We start from the raw sequence: 18,237 nt of genomic DNA on the forward strand, positions 1-18,237 counted from the left end.
TCCCTATTTGTAAAATCTCTCATTTGCAAATATTATGGAAAGATATATTTGTAATGCAGTATCCTTCTTCTAGTTATTTCCAGGTACCTGTATGTGTTAACTTTTGTTTCCAGGAAAGGGGGAAATTACTCATCACCCTGAAGGATGAATGGATCTTAAAAAGGCTTTGGAAACAGTAGATGAAGACCAGTATCTTACTTCAAAATAATCCAAGATTCTATCCAGATTATGCATCTTTGTGTTAAAACCACTGATCTAAGAGCTATGGTTGGAGCAGTGATAGAATAATTTACTTGTCATGGCTGTCAAACCATTGAGTGTTTCTGTCTACTCACATTCCTTTTATTCAAAAGGGTAAAGGTACCATCTTTCCTCATACTTGCAATTAATGGGGGAAGGTAAGATAGTTTTCCTAAGTTGTAACCTATATAAATTTATTTTCTATAGTGCAAAAAGTAATGAAGAAATCAAGTGGGCCTTGATTGACAAAATGTTTTATTTTTTAAAAAAACAGAACACATTTATAATGCATAAAGCAAATGCATTCAATTTGTAGGTACTTTGTGGTCAGGTTAATGCATTTGAGATGTTACTTGTCTTTACTTAAAACAGTAAGAAATCTGCCTTTATTTTATCTTCATCAAAATCCCACCCAGTGTAAATTTCTGAACTATTAGGAGTTTCTGGTCTTCTCAGCTCTCTTCTTTTTTCTTTTTTAAAAAATATATTTTAATGATTTTTTCAGAGGAAGGGAGAGGGATAGAGAGTTAGAAACATCGATGAGAAAGAAACATCGATCAGCTGCCTCCTGCACACTCCCTACTGGGGATGTGCCTGCAACCAAGGTACATGCCCTTGACCGGAATCGAACCTGGGACCCTTCAGTCTGCAGGCCGACGCTCTATCCACTGAGCCAAACCGGTTAGGGCCTCAGCTCTCTTCTTATTCCAGAAGGGAAAATAAAACACTCACTATAATGTGTCACTCCTTGGTTTTGGCAATGAACATATTGAATTTGGGGTACCTCAACTCACACTCAATTCAACAGTAACATTATGAAAATCACATATATGGCTATTTAGGATATCTGTGGTATATTTCAGTTTAATGAAAGCTTTACACAAATACATGAGTGTATATGTGTAACTTTATCTTTGGTGTGAAAATTAAAATAAAACTTTCCATAGCTGGATAACATACACATATATCATGTGGCAATATGGTAAAGATACACTGTCAAAAGTTACAATAAAAAAGTCAGCCATTTGCCTAGATTATAGTTCAGGAAAGGTATTTCTGTAAGGGAGCCTGGCATTAAATACTTTAGCTTTTATAAATCACACTGTCTCTGTCACAACTACTCAACTTTGTCACATGAAATCAGCCATTGGCGATATGTATGTGAATAATTCGAGTTCCAATAAAACTTTATTAAAACATGCAGCAGGCTGGATTTGGCCCCAGGGCCCTACTTCGCATATACCAGGTCTAGAGGCCTCCAGATATTCAGCTATTTAATTTTTTTCCAATTATTTGCATATGAAAAACCAACCACTATGAGTGTGACAGTGGGAAAAATACTTACTTAATATCACAATTATTTATTTTAATAATTTTTAGTATCTTAGTAGTATTATTACTACTATTAATATCCCTCATGATTCCGAGATTAAGCAGCGGTTTTTATTTGAGTAAGGAAGGAGGTGGACTTCTTCTGTGTATTTCCAGTGAAATGGCAGCTATATTGGAGTCTTCACAAAGCCTTCCTCACTCACATGTTAGGCTGTTGCCTGTTGGCTGGAACCTCAGGTGGACTGTCTGCCAGAGCAACTACCGGTGGCCTCTCTATGCCCTGGGCTTCTCACAGGATGGCATCTGGGTTCCAAAAAGACAGCCAGGCTGATGATGTGTTTCCTTTTGAACTAAAGTCATCACAGTGGCCTTCCATCATATCATACTGGTTGAGACAAGCCCCAGGGCAGAGTGTCAGTCGCAGTATAAGATGGTCATGTGAGATGGGAACTATTGCTGGGTCATCTTTGTAAAATAAAATCTGCCACAGTGATCTTCCATTCTATTCTAAAAGAAAAAGCAGGATGGCACGGTTTGGATAGTGAGGGAAAAATGGGGTCAGTAACAGGGAAAGACCACATTGATTGTGGTGGCGAAGGCAAGCAGGAGCTGAATTCAGGTTGGTATAAGGTTCAAAAGCCCAGAGCCATACATCGAAGCAAAAGAATTTTAGGGATACTGTATATATAAAAGATGAATGGGTAGCCTCCACTTTTCAGAGGAAGATTTTGAATCCAAACTCAGACAAACAAGACACGGAAGCAGAAAGAGGCCTCCATAACCAGAAGAGGAAGGTGTCTTTGGCATTGAAGCCATGTTCTGACCAGGAACTTCACCATCGTCCAGGGGTCTGAAACCCACTGCAAGTCAAGGACAACCCATCGCATAGAGTGGGGCCGATGAGTGTTCCTAGCTAGAAAGGAAGAACCAAATGTTGACTGTGAAGCTGAAACCTGACAGGTGTCACAGAAGCAAAAATCTCACTGCAAGAGCCGCATCGACTGGTTGGTTTGACATCACGAATCCAAAAATAGATGAAACAGCCGATCTGGGAACTTAAAGAATAAGGAAAGTCTTTAAAACTCCATCCCCTAACTTCTCTCATATTTTGCGCTCAATAAACCATTATCTGCAGTAGAGCCCCCGGAAGAGCCCTTCCGAGCGTGCACCTTGATATGGGAGCCCTGAGACATCTGCTGTGTCATTTCAGTTCTCTCTCTGCTGTACCCAGCTCTCTCTGTCTGTGGACCAAATGTGCCTATTTTTTGCTCCACTGATTTAATAGCCCCAGGAAAAGTTGATAATGTGACCATGGAGTTCTGTCTGAGTAAAATGTCTCCAGTTTTATCTCCAGCCATTCTTTGGGGCTCCGTGGACCCTCAAGACTCTAGGTTTTGCTCCATTCCAGCTCCTTTTGATATAGAGCCTATTGGAATTCATCTTTCAATTGTGTGTGTGTGTGTGTGTGTGTGTGTGTGTGTGTGTGTGTTCTTGTCCCTCTATCAACTGCAAGAAAAATTTGCCTGATTATTTAGCAGTGTTTTAACAGGTTTCAGTCCATTAAAAGCAAAAGAGAGCATTAAATAGCATTCTTTAGCTTTTAACTGGTGAGCTTTCATCGGTTTATTAATAGACTTTCACTGCAAATGTGCTTGTTCCATGCGAGGGCTTTAGGCCGATTCCAGCAGCAACAGCGGTATCCTCTGGGACTAGAAATCCAATTGTAAGTTCTCCCTCCAGGTAATGCTTTTGGACTGCTTGGAGAGATTAAACAAATAAATGCTAAAACTTTCCTTCCAGAGAGTTGGATTTATTCATCTTCTAAAACCCTGGCCTAAGACAACAGCTAAGACTTATGTAGCAAACTGCCCAGTGGGCACAAGTCCTTTCCAAGGCAATCTCCTCGGTGTCGTTTCTGTCCTGTTTCTATAGAGCTGTGACTTTGGATGGGCAGAAGGTGGAGGACCAGGTAAATCAGAGCAATGCATTTCAGGTCTTCTGCAGATGCACTAGGATAAGATGACAAGCTTTGCCTTGGTTGCAGTACCGTAAAATATTCTATTCTAGATATGGAGATACGTGCAGGCAACACAAGGCTAATTGATATTAGCTCTTTGTAGAACTGGAGTTCTATCTCCTTTCTCATAATAAGAATTGTGCTGTTCCTCTTGCCTTAACTGCCAGGTAGATTAGAACAAATGTGATGAACAATTAAAATTCTGAAGGGGAAGAAGAAGATGAAGCATAAGAAGAGAAAGAGGTCATCAAGGATAGGCAACCCTTCCCTTGCAATGCGTGTCTTATATGTGTCTCCTATTTGTCCTACTTGACGAACAGGCCTCCTCCTAGGTCTCTGCCTGGAACATAATTAGCATGAAAAAAAAAACTGTTACTAAGAAAAATCAAAAGGTCTTATATCATTTTTTTAAAGAAGAAGAGAGACATTTTATCTCTGTGCCATAGAATTAAAAAAAAAATCCAGCCATAGAGTTAAAAAAACATCCAAAGGAGACTACTCAACCTGGAAAGATTGTGATGATGTTCATGAATTCAATATGAAAGTTACATCTTCTCACCCACTTCCAACTTAGCGTGGTGAAAGCTGTTAAGGAAGAGTGACTTGGTTTTAGCAAATAAGGACATTACATCTTCAGCTTTCACCAGGACACACCAAGATGGGCTATGTTCACACCAAGATCATGAAGGAGGCGGCCCAGGTAATCACTGAGAAGTACTACCAGCACCTGAGCAACAGCTTCCACACCAACCAGCGCGTGTGCAAGGAAATTGCCATTATTCCCAGCAAGAAGCTCCGAAACAAGATAGCGGGCTATGTTACACATCCGATGAAGCGATTCAGAGAGGCCCCATGAGAAGTGTATCCATCTGGCTGCAGGAAGAAGAGAGAAAGGAGAGATGATTATGTTCCTGAGGGCTCAGCCTGGATCAAGAGATCTTCGAAGTTGATCCTGACACTAAGGAGATGCTGAAGCTCTTGGACTTTGGCATTCTGTCCAACCTGCAGGTCACTCAGCCTATAGTTGGAATGAATTTCAAAACACCACATGGAGCCATTTGAATCTTTCTGCTGTGCTATAATATTATTAATAAACCATGGACAACCAAAAAAATTACATTTTTATTGCATTTATTTGTAATAATAACAATAGCACACACATCTATAACATATACTATGAGTCCAGCATGCTAATATATTACATATATTTATTTACTTAATTTGCACAACTGATCATCAAATGTCCTTATTATTATAAGGAACAGAAAAGTTAAGTACTTGCCCAGAGTCATACAACTGGTAATGATGGAACCAGGAGTGGAACTCAGCAAATCTAGCTTCAGAGGCCTCATCCTGGGCCATAATCTTGTTGCTCTGTGATGCAATGTTGGGATCCAGCTATATGTGTTGTATTTTTAGTAAGCATATTATTTTATTCTCGTTCCTCAATCAATTTTCCTCCATTCTAATACTATATTCATGTTATGTATGAATGTGTTATATATTGTATGTGTAATTACCTTGGAAGTGATATAGTAAAGGTAAAGTATAGATAATGAGGATGATAATTGTGTTGTTAGATGTACTATCAGGATGTTAGGTAAGATGTAGAGTTTGCAGTGTCCACCAAATATCCATGTACCCCCCACCATTTTTAAGCCCTTCTTGCATATATGTATATTGGAGCCTTGTAATTCATTTTAGCGAATGTGATTATGAGCAGATACGATAGATTGTGAACCATTACACTTATAGAAAAAAAAAAAAAACATCATGGAAGACCAGAGCTCTGAATTAAGGGCCAAACTTTTTGTTAAATGTGAAAGATTTAAAATTCCTGGAAGAAATTGTCCTGTAGAACTTTTGAAGGTACGATACTAGCTGTCCTTAAATATCTGGTGTGTCACCATGTAGAAGAATGAATGAAGCCTCATTCTGTATGGCACAAAAGTATACAACCTGGGCTATTTGGTGAAAAATACAGAGGGGCTCACTAGGTTCAATGTAAAAAAGAACTTATTTTTGATACCAAATATGGCCTCCCCATTACACATGTAAATAATTTATTTATTGTACAATTTTGTTTGTTTGTCACCTCCAGTGACTAGAGAAGTTCTTTAAGATCAAAATATGTCTGTCTCGGTAATGACTGTTTTCCTAGTGCCTTGCATACTCTCTTAGCTTATTTTTAAAAAAGCATGATGTAAGTAGTCATCAAATGAATGAATGAATGAGCAAATGAGCAAACGAAAGAACTTTCTATCAAATAGAGCACTCCAGATATTTTCACTTTCTGTGGAGGAATTCTGGTACAGGACATGTGAGTAGTCGTTAAGAATTTTTGGAGCAAATTCCAGCTCTGGATTGTGGTAATGTTAGACGTAATGTCTACTCCAGTACCCAGATCCTCTGATTTTTTATCTCTTTACAGTTGAGCTTTCCTGAGAGTTAAAGCCTTTTGCTTTTTATTCCCCAACATACTGTATAGGAAATTTAGTCAAGATGTTTGCTGTTGCAAAACCACAGAGAAATATTGCAAGCATATTTTCTAGCCCTACCTGTTTGTGAGGACATTTATCATCTTTTGATAACATGTCATCATGTTCAGAGAAATGGACAGCGTGTACTTTGTAATCAGGACGGGAGGCTGTGACATGACGGATGGGAGCCTTCATCAGGTATCATCGTAAAGTACGTGTGTCTGAAATGTGCATTTGAAAGACTTGTACTTGCACTTATGACACTTTGCTCCATTTCTTCATATGCAGCTATAAATTAATGCATACAGTGACTCCTCAACTCAAGTTGGGTGCTCATATGTATGCATGGTCCAATTTTGATCATCAGTCAGATTAGCCTCATTAATCACTGAGCATCCCATCCACTCAGCTGGTCATTGAATGGATGTGGGACTCTAGATTAATTCTTTTAATAGAAGCTGTGAAAATCAATAGCCACTCAATGCCTAAAACAGGATTCTGTGTCAGGTAGGTATTCCAAGACTTATGATAATTTACTGTCACCAGGGAGCTTTTATTTTTATTTTATGGATAAAACCAAAACCTGAATATTACAATGTATGCCCAAAGGTACAGACAAAAAGGGTAATACATGTGAGAGGGTGTGTGAATGGGGTAAAGGCGAGGTATTACTTTAGGAAGTAGACAAGATTTGGAATCAGACTCTAGGTTTCTAATCTCTGTTGCACCACTTAACTTTTTCATTTGTCAAATAATCAAGTGTGATGAGGATGATCCATAATGCAGTTAAGGCACCTATCTTTATGACTGGCACATAGTAGGTACTATGAAATGGTAGAGAGATCACTGTTACTATTTACCATTGTGATCATTATCATGATCAGAATTATTCTTTTCATGTGTAATTTTGAGATAGGAGTAGATTTTCCCACTCTTCTGAGATCTACACAAATGGCGGGGAAAGGAAACCCCATGGAGGAAGCTGATATTTAGCAAGGTCAGAGATGGTGGTAGAGTCAAAAGAGTGCCCAGGTATTTTGGAACCTTTGATATACCACAAAGGCGAGAATCAATGATGCCAAATGAACATTCGTTACCACCAGCTGACAGTTCAGGACAATTTCAGTTCTTTCCTCACATCTGCTCCAGTATTTAGGAGAGCTTGCCCTTCTTTAATGTTGTGGGTATGTCTTTATTGCCCATATTATGGCTCATCTCCATTTTTAGCCAATAAGGAAGCCTTGTGGGTCAGGATAAGCATTTTTGGAAGGAATCTCCCTGAGCCAGATTCAGAACCACCGACACGTGGAACAAGCCTTGGCATGGGGTCTCAGGAAATGAATCACAGGCCCTGAGGGTATCTGGTTCCAGAGAAGATAAAGAAAGCTCATTCCATCCTATCCTCCAAATTACAAGTGTAAACCCTGGACAGAATACCTAAGGAAACAATCAGAAGACTTTGAAGGATGGAGAGACTAAGGACCTTAGGACGACCCAGTGGGAAGTACCCTCTTTTTTGTCTGTTTCTTTATTTTGTTGTTATTGTTTATTTTTGTTGTTATTGTTTTGCCTTCTTATATCCCAGCCTGGGTGCCAGAGCAGCCTTCAACCTGGAACTAGAAATGGTTGCAGACCCAACAGACCCAAGGAAAGTCTGCTGTTTCTAGTCCTCTTCTAGACCTAGAAGACAGTAGCCCTATAGATAGAACCTTTGTGGCCATACACACCCTTCTCTAGGTGAACATCCCTGGGGGGAACAAAAAGTGAGGGGAAGTGTTCTGTTGACCAGCATGCTCAATACTGCTGCAGGCAGAGGCAGTGTCCCTCTCCAACAGGCCCTGTGGAAACTGTCCAGAGCCTGTGAAAATGGATCCTTTTAATATCCTTCCTTTACCAACTGGCATGATTTTAAGCTTTGTCAGTAGAGGGCACTGGAGAGACATTGCAGGAGGAAGAAGTGGTCTGTCTTCCTGGTCTTAAGTACTCACTGGCTAGATTCTTGCAGTGTGGACAGCTTCTCCCATAAATACCCAGTTCCTGGTGTAAATCTAGAGGCATCCACAAGTCAGCAGCTTCTCCAAACACACCCCTATGGCAATTTGGTCAGCTTTGTGTCTCCGGTGAGATACCGGCCCATGGGCAGCTTTCCCTGGTACCTAGAGGACAGATTTCCAGTAAGGTCCCATGGCAACCTCTCAACCATTCAGTGAGCCATCGCCACACCCTCTACCACAAGCTCTTTAGGCACAGACCTCAGCCCTAGGGGTGTTGTCTGCTCCTACATCTAGTAGTTCTACATTACTTAGAGATCTCTTTACTTAGTAGTAGCCAATCATCATCAAGCAACCCCCTATTACAGTTAATAGTAAACTTTCCTTGTTCAGATTACTATGTAGTTTCTCTCTACTGATTGGACCCCGGGCATTAAAGAATGACATCAAAAGCATGATCCATAAAAGAAAGGGAAAAAAGACAAATTGGACTTCATCAAAATCAAAACGTTTGATGTGCCACAGTCTGGGAGAAAATATTTTCAATTCACATATCTGCCAAGGAACTTGTACCCAGAATATATAAAGAATATATATTAAACTCTAAGAAGACAGACATTCCGATTCAAAAAATGAGCAAAGCCTTGACCAGGTATTTCACCAAGGAATGCATGTATGGGAAGTAAGCACATGAGAGGATAGTCAACATCATGAGCTTTTAGAGAAGTGCAAATTAAAGCCATGATAAGAGTCTACGGCACACCAACTAGAATGGCTAAAATAAGATAAATCAACCCAATGCCAAGTACTGATAAGGTTGCTGAGCAGCTGGAACGCGTTGCTGGTGGGAATGCAAACTGGAACAGACACTGAGGAGAACACTTGGCAGTTTCTTGTAAAGTTAAATGTACACCTGCCCTGTGATCCAGCAACCTTACTCCTGGGGATTTGCCCAAGAGAATTGAAAACTTATGTTCACTTGAGAACCTGGATACAGATTTTTATAGCAGTTCTGTTAATACTTAGCAAATACTGGAAACAACCCAAATGACCTTCACTGGGCAAATGGATTAATGAACTGGGATATATCAATACAATGGATTGCTACTCAACAACAAAAAGGAATAAACTATTGTTCCATGCAGCAACTTGGGCAGAGCTCCAGGACATCGTGGTGAATGAACAAACCCAGGCTCAAAAGGTTCCATACTTCATTGTTCCATAATGTTACATTCTCCAAATTATACTGTGCAGTAGTTTTCAAGGTTTAGAGTTGGAGAGAGCCTACAGTGGGTAGCGCGAGCAAGTTTCTTGGGAGTGATTTAGCAGTCTATTTCCTGGTGTGGTGGTGATTACAAGAATCTCTACATGAGATAAAAATTCACAGAAATATACATCTTTAAAGATTTAACATTTATCATGATAAAGCTGATGAAAGCTGAACAAAATCTGTAGTTCCGTTAAGAGCACTGCCCAGCATTGGTTTTTCCGATCTTGATCACTTTGCCATGGTATGTAAGATGTCATCATGGCAGGGATCTGGATGAAGACTTCAGGAGAACACTTTCTATGCTATTTTTACAACTTCTCTGTAGGTGTAAAATTATTTTAAAGTAATAATTAAGCAAGCAAACAACAATAACAACAAAAACAGAGGTAAGCTGAAGGGCACTGTGGTAGAAGGATAGAACTAGGGTAGGGCTGTAGAGGCCAGGGATTAGTCAAAGCCACACCTTTGGGTTTCTGAGTCAGTCGACCTAGTTAGAGGCCAAGGAATTGGCACTTGAAAAAAATTTCACAGATAATTCTACCGATTACAGAGGTTAGGGAAATTCTGATTTAAAGGAATTCTAAGGCAAAAGATAGCTTTGCCATGAAGGGAGTATTTTCCCAGGTTCCCTGGGTTTATGGTGGTTGGTGACACTATTTATCTTGGCTTGAACTTTCATTGACTCTGGGAAAGAATGATTTAGAGCAGGGTCAGAATTTATTGTTTCTCTGTAAAGTATGCAATGGGAATATTTTAGGCTTTACTGGCCGTATAGTCCCTATCATGTCTACTCAGCTCTGCCACTGTAATGTGAAAGCAGCCATAGATAGTGCATAAATGAATAGATGTACCCATATCCCAATAAAACTTTATTTATAAAAACAGACATTGAAGCAGTTGGCCTGCAGACCACAATTCATTGGCCACTGATTTAAAGTAGGAGTCAATTAATGATGATCCTAGGCCAGTAATGGAGAACCTATGACACGCGTGTCAGAGGTGACACGCGAACTCATTTTTTTGGTTGATTTTTCTTTGTTAAATGGCATTTAAATATATAAAATAAATATCAAAAATATGTCTTTGTTTTACTATGGTTGCAAATATCAAAAAATTTCTATATGTGACATGTCACCAGTGTTAAGTTAGGGTTTTTAAAAATGCTGACACGCCAAGCTCAATAGGTTCACCATCACTGTCCTAGGCCATGAACTATTGCAATCCTATTCATAATTAATAAGCAGATGAGTTCGAACTTAACAAAACCAATGGCTCTACTTACTCTGCTCTTCTCAACCTATCTTACTGCATTGAGCTTAGTTTTGACCTCCTCACTTCAAAAACGTTAATGAAATTGTTCAAGGCTAGTTCAAACTACTGAGGACAGTGAAGGGTCTGGAAACCACACCACGGGGAAAGTACTTGAAGCAACTAGGACTGAACCAGGAGAAATAGTTGAGAACAGTGTCCAAATACTTTAATATTTGGAAAAGAGATTATGACATTTAAAAAATTTTAAACAGAGGGTTGTTTTTTCACTCATTTATCCAATGACTCTGTATTGAACACTTACTACATTCATGTGCTTTTCTAGGCCCCCGAATACACTAGCAAACCAGACAGTGAAAGGAAGTTGTAGAAAGATGGGTTTCAGTTCCAGAAGAAAGGCATCCCTAAAAATTAAAATCTATCTGGAAAATGAACTGGGCTACCTTGGAAGACATTGAGTTCTGTCTTTGGAGTTATGCAAAAGCAATCTAACAAATAGAATAAGCTGTCCTGGGCACTTCAGTGGGGAAGAGGAATACATCTGCTCTCCCTACCCCAAGGCTTATGTTGAGCTACACAGAAGTTTTGAGGCCAGAACTCTGGATTCTTCATTCCAACTTTAATCTCTGTATTTATTAATAGTTGAGCTTCTGCATAATCTTTTTTCCTCAGCTAAAAATATATCTTAAAACCACTGAGATAATGATTTTAATCAAATGCCCTGTGAGATACAGCTCTTCTAAATTTTGAGTATTTATTATTTTATAAAGTAGGCAGTAACAAGTGGTGCACTTCAAAATTATAATACATGAGCTGAAACTATAGATTTGAATGGAATGTATAGGAATCCCAAAGGTTATGTTCTCTGTTGGAAATAATACCTATTCTTGATAATATCTTCATTTTACTTTTTGGGGGGGTTGCTTTTTATTTCTAAATAAGTGGTTACCTCATTTATTGCATCTCATCCCTTTTGTGTTCAATTTTTTTCCAGTCTGTATATTCTGATATATAATGTTACTTATGTTCCTATAATGCAACAAAGTCTATCTGGATCCCCATTTTTATGATGGTAGAAATCTTAATCGTATGCCTTCCAGGTAACTCAGTCACTCGATGATTTTTCAGCCAGTATCTTAGACAGATTTGCGCTTCCTGTCACACTCACTCTGCCTAGCATTGGAGTCAGCCTCAATAAATCAATTCACAAATTTGGAAAGCCTAGAAGATTAAATAAGTAGTGAAGGATTACCTTATGTGATAAATAAACTTGAAATGTGCTTTTTGAAAATGACATTTAGTGATTTATGTACCTAATGAAATGGCAGTTAATGATGCTGCTATTTGGTTAAAATCCTTGAGAACACCATATATGTCCAGATAGCCATCTGAATACATTTGAATTGGAAGATAGCTTTAAATTAATTGCTACTTTGAAATGATTCATTCCCCCTGAAATAAGTTGAAATGATTCATAACCCGTGAAATAAGTTGACTACGTTTGTGGGATGACCTTACAAAATTGAACAAGTCAAATGTAATACCACCAGTCAAATAGCTTACTAGTGAATCAGGTCATATGTGTTATGAATTTTAGTATCGTTACAGTGGAAAATAAATCCTCTCCATCTTCTGGATCTTGGCTTATTGAAAGGAGCTGGTGATCTGGCTGCATGAGATGAGAATGAGGGAATTGTTAAAGAAAGGAGGATGAATTGATATTGAGTGATCAAAGGCTTAACCTTACTGTTATACCAAGTTACTCATCCTCCTGAGACCCCCTTTTTCCCTATACAAGTGAGAAGTTTATTCTTTTTTATTTTCTTCCTTTCTTCAAATAAATATATGAGGCCACCATGATTATGATATGCCACTACCTCTTTATATAGATGTTTTAGGGGAATTATATTAATATAAAGTGCATTTTAAAAAACAGATATTTCTAATTTCTGATGGCTGTAGATTTTATTTCCATTTCTTAAAGAAGACCAGCAGGAATAATCAGTGTGTTTAAATAGCAATAATTACCATAGATTCTGCTTGCATTAATACTGAGTACATTATGAAGCATTTGTCATAGCTAATGCATTTCTGTCAAATCAAGTAATATTGGAAGGGGGATTTTGTGATGAATATTAATGTAAGAGACAGCCATAAGTAAAGCAAATTATAGAGGCCGGTAAGTGTAGAATTAGCTGCAATTGCAATGTAGTCTTTCATTACAAATTAAGTTCTTATGATGTTAATAAAAATGTAAGTTTCTAGGTAGTCATCAGGAGCTGCTGAACACTGATAGGAGGTAGGAAATACTTTTTGGTACTCTTCATTCTAAATCAAAAGCTTTAAATACTCTGTCATGCAAACGAATATTTGCATGTCTTAATTTTTTATTCTTGCCTTTAAATAAATATTCTTTTGTAGAAATCTACTCGTTAGTGGAGTTAATTTATTTTAACTCCAAAGTTAGTTGCAGATGCATATGTTTAGAGAATAAATTAAGTAAATAGAGTACTTTGTGTTCATTGAAGCTGGATGCTGTATAAATAAGAGATCATTAACACATCATTACATGTGTTAATTACACATGTTAAATTATGGATCAGATCTGAGAAGGAAAATTTCCACAAAAGTTACATAAAGCAAAGATAAATTTCTCAAGTGGTATCCTAGATGAAATTATACAGGGAAATATGCATTTCCTGTCTGAATATTGAACTAAATTAACTTACAGTTCTAGAATCTTCTAAAGTTTTCCATACAGGGAATAATACCAATACTTCTAGGCTACCAGTTCAAGTATAAAAATATTAACTTGATAATTTATGTTTTCGATCTGAAATAGTTAATATCTGTATTGAAGATATTCACAATTTTGAATAAAATGGATTCTCATTTCTTTCAGCGACAGTAGCCATTTGAATAAAAGGGATTCTCATTTGTTTCAGAGACAATAGCCAGTACTAGAAGATAATTATTCTACTTCAAATATTTTATTATCTCTGTATCAGAGAATTTAGGCTATGTTATGGTAATAAATGACCACCAAATCTCAATGGCTTATAAAAACAAAGGTGTGTTGTTTGTTATGACTTTGCTGAATATGCCTTTAATTCTGGACATACTCTGATGGAGCAGGTGTATCTAGGCATTGCTTGTGTTGAAAAAAATCCACATTATTAACAGGTACACCTAGTACTATGATACAGGGAAAAAGAAAGAAATGGTAAGCTATACATTACCTGTTAAACTATCTTCTAGGAAATCACTTTCACTCATGTTGTTATTGAGGGTTGGGGAAGGGACAAAGTCAGTCACTTGGTGATTCCTCATGTCAGTGGGCCACAGGCATATACAACCCTCTGGTAGGGAAGGGCTCTGTAGAGAAAAGGTTTTGAACAATGATGCTATCATCCACACATTCAATATCTATTTATATAATATATATTTTGGAATATCTAATATGTGCTAAGGTCTGTACTGGGGTTTAGACTAGAGTAATGAATAACCTATACATACTATACATACTTTTTTCTTCCATGGATATTGCCTTCATTGAAATTTTATGCTACTTTCATTGACCCTGAAAATATTCCTTTCTGAAAGAAATGTCTTTAAGGTTTAGGGAGCAAGAAAGGAACCAAGGGCATTTCATACACCTTCTTGAAGAGCTGAGCAATCCTGGAAGATGCCCCCTCCAACTCTATTGTAATAGTAGTGAAAGTCACTGTCACCCTTAGATTTCTATCTTTAAATGTGGGGTGGTAGCATATAGGCCAGAAAATTGGTGGCTACTCATATGTGTTTACTGGTTTTAGTTTCTGGGAGTGAGGCTCCATGAGATGTAAAATTTAAAGGAAACTTTTGCTTGGGCATGGATATTGAGAATGTCAGAGATAAAGCAAGTCTGATGGAAGTAACCATGAACAAAAACACGGATGCAGGAATGAGCATTATGTTGGTTGATGGGGAGTTAGAATGCTAGGATTGGATAAGGAACTCTAGCAAGAAAAGGCAGACACAGTATATTAAGGACTCAGGGCTTGACATTAGAGACTGATCTGACAGTTCATAGGATATTGGGGGGCCAGCACTGACATGAAGAAGAAGGTATGTTGGGGAAATCTTTGCTGAATTGTAAATGTGATGCAATCGCTACCCAGAATATGGGGGTGTTAATAGGACAGGAAAGGAAGAGGTGAGCTGGAGTGAAGTCTGTTGGGTTTGGTCTATCCGACTCAGCAGAGGAAGAAGTAACAGAGCCAGAAAGACTGTGAGTTTGACAGTCTTGGAAGAATTATGGGCAGTTACAAAAATGGTCAAGGGTACACGTGACAGAGAATGATTCAGAAGAGTAACCGTGGCCCCTTCAAGTTATGGAAACAGAGAGAGGAGCATGGATATGAATGAGATTCTGCATCCCAAAATACCATCATCCTGATATCCCTTCTATGGTGGGAATGAATGAGAGCTTCCTGGGGCTGGATTTGGGGGAAGAATTGGGTCTGGCCAAAGTGAACGATGATAGGAGATAAGAAATAGATTTGGGGTAAGGAAAATTTTTCTTTAATACAAAAGAAGTCTTCTATTTAATTATGCATTCATTCATTTATTTATTTATGTATTTATCCTCATCCAAGGATTTTGTTTGTGTTTGTTTGTTTTTTGAGAGGAAGGAAGGTGTGTATGTGGGAGAGAGAGAGAGAGAGAGAAAGAGAGAGAGAGAGAGACACTGATGTGGGAGATTGCCTTCTGTACCTGTCCAGTCGGATATCAAACCTGCAAGCTAGCTATGTGTCCTGACCAGGAATCAAACCTGCAACAATTTTGGGGTATGGGGAAAATGCTCCAACCAACTGAGCCACCCAGCCAAGACAAGTCGTCTATTTTAATTCTGATCTATGTCCAGGTTCTGTAATCAGAAAAGGGTAGCCACTCTCACCTAAAAACAATAACAGTTAATATGTTACAAGTACAACATAAAAGAATGTAAGTCTCCTTCCAACACACACACATGCACATGCACACACTCCCCGCCCTGAGAATAAGTTTCTTAAAGACATCATTCAAACAAATACAGGGTGGGGCAAAAGTAGGTTCATATGGAAAATAATACAATCATTAATAAATAACAATACAAGAATAAACTCTGCGTTTCAAGTGTTCATAACCATAAGCCTACTTTTGCTCCACCCTGTCTATATGTAAGAAGGAGAAAATTGAGTTCAGCATCTTTAAAAATATTCTAATTTGTATGTGAGAGAAGTAGGGGGTCTGATTTTTAGAATTATTAGGTGAATAATAATTTGGCAATTATTCCTTTCAGCAGCCCCTTTTATGGTTACTTTGTCCAGTCTATTTTAGGAGCTGAGTGAATGGTGAAGTAAAGCATTGCCTTCTTTCATGGAGACAATGTTTAATTCCAACCTCAGACCACAAACGAAGTGGATTTAACTCTTGTTTAAAATGCTATGGTTTAAAAGAATGAAGCTGCCACACACACACTGTCATAGCTGCAGCTTCTCTGCCCAAACAAATTTCAATTGTTTACATGTCTAACACTTACATTCAGAGTTGAGGAAGGTTTGCAGAGCAATGTTCAAATAATCAGGAATATTAACTGCGCTCTTAATCCTCATGACCAGTAATTGCTGAGAAAGCAACATTCTTTTCTGTCTGTTGATGATGAACTGGATATGCAATACACATATACACACATGAGGTGTAGCTAAAAGATAAGGTCTTTTCCATACACAGTACACTAGAAATGATTTTATATCAGGCCGTAAAAAAAAACAAGAGGAAAGAAAGATTTTTCTAAAAGGGCCAATGGGGTCTACTATAAACTCAAAATTTAAGTATCTATAAAATGTAATCTTTTTTCTTGTCTTAAATTTGATTTCTACTAATACAGGTAGGCATGGATTGCTTCTTTGGGAGATTGAAAGAGTTAATGGGCCTGACATTTTAAATGTGTATCTTTTAAGCAGAATGGAGCTCTTTGGCTAATAAAGAAAATAGAGTTATATAGAAATATTATAAAATTTCAGAATGTTGTATCTTGGAAGGTCTTTCTTGTTGGATCTTTATATTTGTTAATGAGATCAGTCTGAATAATGGCTTTAGATTTTTTAAGAAAAGAGAATGGTATAAGGAAAAGGATGATTTCTGTGTGTCTGATGACCCTGGAGCTAGAGTCACCTCCAAACAAGATATTTGAACTTGAGAGAGTGATTTAACCTTCCCTGACCTTGTATTACTCTCAGATGAAAGGACTGAATTAAATCAGTTGATTTACCAAACATTTACTTCTTGAGCACCTGTTCGAAGTCCAGAGACCTTGCTAGGTGCTAGGGAAATAGGACACAGCCCCCACAGCTGTGATCCTCACCCTCTGTGACAGTTGTACTGTGGTTTGCCTCCATTCTGTGCTCTGAGGAAACTTCCCCAGTCGCTCTGGATACAGACCACCGCCCCTCTTGGTTTCCATGGCTAAGCCATGGTCAATGAAAAGCAACGAAAGAAGAAGGAGCTGGGTGAAAAGTTGGAAAACTCCTAGAAGCAACATAGATTTATTCTAAAAATAGTTGTACCAGGCAGTCTCCAAGGTATTGGATATACATTGCTGAGCAAGTGGAAGAACTTACAATTTAGTCGCTGAACGTGATAAACAAGGTTATATACAAGGGTGGGCAAAAGTAGGTTCACAGTTGTGAGAACATGAACCAACTTATTTCTGTATTATTATTTGTATTATTATTGTATCATTTTCCATATGAACAACTGTAACCCTAACTTTTGCCCACCCTGGCAGAAAAATATAGATTACATATAGATAGATATATAGGTATATCTCATATACAGGATGCAAAATATCAGATATTTGATGATATATGTTTACATATTATAGCTTATATAAATACTAGAAGGCTATTGCACGAAGATTCGCGCAATAGGCCTTCCTTCCCCTGGCTGCTGGCACTGGTTTTCCTCCGGCACCTGGCCTTTGGTCCAGCCGCAGTGGAGAAGCCAAGCCTCTTCAGTCTTCAGTCTTCAGTCTTCACTCAGGCCAGAGCCTTCAGTCTTTGCTCCATGCCTGCATATGCAAATTAACCACCATCTTTGTTGGGTTAATTTGCATAGTCGCTCTGATTGGCTGGTAGACATAGCAGAGTGACACCAATTTGCATGTTTCTCTTTTATTAGTGTAGATTATTAAATTGCAAAGCAGAGAATTTGATAGAAGAAAATTGGGAAGTATTTAAATTGTGTTCATTAACCAAGGAAAATATTTCTGAGGTAATAAAATTTACACTAAGAAGCGAAATGTGAGAAGGAGCACAGAGAAGGCAAGCCCAGGCAAGGAAGAAAGTATGTGCCAAGACCTTAAATTAACAGCAAAAATAGTTTGGTAAATTAGTGAAACTGAAAATAAATATATCATTCAGGGTTGAACAGTGGGATTCCCCTGAGCTAGTTTCAGTGGGAAGGATGAAATGGATCACAGATTCATTAAGAACACTAAGGAAAGAAACCAACCCTAACCAAGCTGTGGAATTTGGCCAGCAAGGGGCCACATCCAACTTCAGGCAGATACTATACTCAGGAAACAGCCACACATGGGAAAGATCCCCAGGAAAA

General features: G+C 38.2%; 1 protein-coding gene and 1 pseudogene across 3 annotated transcripts in view; both read left to right on the top strand.

The window, feature by feature from the left end:
• The window catches only part of ZNF385D (zinc finger protein 385D), a 684,297-nt gene that overhangs the window by 614,382 nt on the left and 51,678 nt on the right, over window positions 1–18,237 (top strand). The window lies entirely within an intron of this gene.
• Window positions 4,248–4,651, top strand: LOC139022321 (small ribosomal subunit protein eS17-like; annotated as a pseudogene).

The sequence above is a fragment of the Myotis yumanensis genome, unplaced genomic scaffold, assembly GCF_028538775.1.
Source record: "Myotis yumanensis isolate MYYU_CA2020_CCGP unplaced genomic scaffold, mMyoYum1.0.hap1 SCAF_14, whole genome shotgun sequence".
In the NCBI taxonomy this organism is placed as follows: Eukaryota; Metazoa; Chordata; class Mammalia; order Chiroptera; family Vespertilionidae; genus Myotis; species Myotis yumanensis.